This window comes from Triticum dicoccoides, chromosome 1B, assembly GCF_002162155.2.
Source record: "Triticum dicoccoides isolate Atlit2015 ecotype Zavitan chromosome 1B, WEW_v2.0, whole genome shotgun sequence".
NCBI lineage: Eukaryota > Viridiplantae > Streptophyta > Magnoliopsida > Poales > Poaceae > Triticum > Triticum dicoccoides.
The window spans coordinates 88,329,243-88,332,018 of NC_041381.1; the positions used below are offsets into that span (position 1 = coordinate 88,329,243).

The 2,776-nt window shown below is 43.6% G+C and overlaps 1 long non-coding RNA gene across 1 annotated transcript; it reads left to right on the plus strand.

The window, feature by feature from the left end:
* The first annotated feature begins 33 nt into the window (after positions 1 to 33).
* Positions 34 to 2,205, plus strand: LOC119321034. The gene is made up of 3 exons (XR_005155090.1): positions 34 to 441; positions 571 to 1,608; positions 2,151 to 2,205. It is a non-coding gene; the product is annotated as an uncharacterized LOC119321034 (long non-coding RNA).
* Positions 2,206 to 2,776: the final 571 nt, after the last annotated feature.

A 2,776-nucleotide genomic window follows, 5' to 3' on the forward strand; every position in this document is an offset into this window, starting at 1 on the left:
AACATGTACTGGAGACCGGTAAGAAAAGAAAAAAAGACTCTAGAGCAGCAGCGCTGCTTGTTCCCCTCTTCCCTGTTTTTGATGTGCGCCTCTCAAATTTGCTGATCATTAGTTGGTGTTCAGAGCGGAGGTTCGAGTTTGTGGCCAGGGGTTGGAGAAATCGGAGCCGAGCTGGCCGGCCTGTGGTGGCCCGGGTTGATACTACGACGCTGGACGAGGAGTCTGGGGATAGGGCTCCTCCCAGGTACAGGAACCTGCAGGACATCGATGCCGATTTGATAGGTCAGAATCGGGGGTTGAGATATCAAGTTCAGTCCTTAGTGCAGCAGATGGAGGCCATGCAAGCACAACTGGCCCGAATCGCTGTTGGCGGGTGACTGCGGGATGTGCCAGAAGAGCAGGGGCAGCGAGGATGCTTCATACGACAGCGACAACTCTTCGGTAAGTTCCCTGAGGCGTCCTGAAGTCAATCCATTTTGTGATAGACACATACATCGCCGTAGTCGCGCTATGGCTGAACGTGAGGGGGAAGACGGTGTTGCTTCAGAGTTAATTTCCCAGAATTTTCAGGAGGACTATCTACTGAAGAATTTGCGGATTGGATGGATGAAGTAGAGCGCATCTTCGATTATGCAGAGTTTCCAGAGGATGAACGTGTCCCTGCAGTAGCAACGCGGCTAAAGGGCCGTGCCTCTATTTGGTGGAAGAATTTGGAACAGAGTCGAAAAGTCCATCACAAGCGAGAGATTGATTCTTGACTGCAATGAAGGAGAAAATGCAGAGAGAATTTCTTCCCTTTAATTATGAGGAAGCCCTGTTCAGACAGCTCCAAAACTTACGACAAGGCAACAAGAGTGTCGGTGAATATACAGATGAGTTCTATCAAGTAGTCTCACGAAACAATTTAAGTGATTCAAAGAGTCAGTTAGTGGCAAGATACATTGGAGGCTTACATCAGTCCATCCAAGATGTGCTTACTCTACATGTCAATTTTTTAGTGTCAGAGGCGTGTGAGCGAGCGTTCGCCATTGAGAAGTAGCTCCAGGGGCCATTACTTGGTGGTGGTAATTTATCTCGGACATGCCCTTATACAACATCACCCAAGACAGTTGTGGATAGCAGCAAAGCAAGGAAAATGGGGTCTGCACCCACACCAAAAGGAGGTACAGATTTGTCTAAATATTCTACAGCCAAGAGTGCTAATTGTTACAAGTGTGGATCTTCTGAACATCTAAAAAGGATTTCCCAAAGAACTGTCGTGATGGAAAGGGATTGATGGCAGAATTGGATGAAGAGTTCCAGCAGCAAGGATGAGCCTGTGTATGATGATTCTGAAGGTGATGAAGTTGAGTTAGACGGAGATACAGGGGATATGTTGGTAATGGAGCGAGCTTTGATGATACCTCCAAATAAAGACAAAGATTGGCGCCAACGGAGCTTGTTCCACACACGTTGTACTATTACTGGAAAGTATGTCATGTTATTATTGATACTGGCAGCTGGGAGAACACTATATCAAAGGAGGCGGTAAATAAACTGGGTCTTAAGAAGGAAAATCATCCTTGTCCTTATAACGTGCGCTGGTTCAAACCTGACAAGGTATCCAAGGTAAAATTTCGGTCTTTGGTGTCATTCTCCATTGGCAATAAAATCTTTGATGAGGTAGAGTGTGATGTTGTTGATATGGATGTTAGCCACCTAATTTTGGGAAGACCTTGGCAGTATGACCGCCAAGCTGTACATGATGGTCGTAAACATACATATACTGTCATAAAAGATAGACAAAAATTTGTGTTTAACCTAGTGAAAGAGGATGAGTTAGTCAGATCCAGGGGTTCTGAATCATCTCACACCACAAGTCTCTTATCTTAAGCAATTTATGCGTGAAGCAATAGAAGGAGGTGCATATCTGCTACTATGTGGTAGTCCATTTGAAATCTCTAAAAAGACAAATATTTAGGAACGGAGGAAGTATATGGGAATTATGCAATGCCATCTTTTTTAGCCAGGCATCATATACATAAATCATGTAATGCCATCATGTTTAGCCAGTCATCGTATATGTGAATTGTATTATGCCATATTTTTTTTCATAATGTATTCCATTTATCAACAATGTTTATAATTCATCTACTCTTCCTGTGCATTAGTCATTTGAGTCAGTCATGGGAAAATCTGGAGTGAAAACAAGGTCTTCTGAGTAGTCAGTGCTACCTGTCGGTGCAGATTTCCTGCTGGTTACAGATAGCTCCTCAGAGGAGGATTCAGAGACAGATGAACAGTCGTATCCCCTCCCCCTGAGGTGCATGCTCTAACTTGACAGGGTTATATTGCTCATATCATGCATATGGTGTATTGCATTGCCATGTCATCTGCTTAGATTGGACATGCTTTGTGTGAATGCCTCATGTTTGCTTTCTATATCAGATATGTGAATTATGCCATGCCATGTTTTTCAGCCAGGCGTCATATAAGTGAATTATGACCACCATGTAGCCAGGCATCATATATGTGAACTATCTCATGTCATCCTTTTTTCATTACGTATTCCATTTGTCGACAATCTGTGTATATTGAACTACTCTTCATGTGTATCAGCCATTTGAGTCGGTTATGGAAAAATCAGGAGTGAAAACAAGGTCTTTAGAGTAGACAATGGTACCTGTTGAAGCATATATCTCGATGGTTACAGGTAGCTCCTCAGAGGAGGATTCAGAGACAGATGACCAGTCCTATATCCCACCGGAGGTGTATGCTCTAATTTGCAATGTTAATA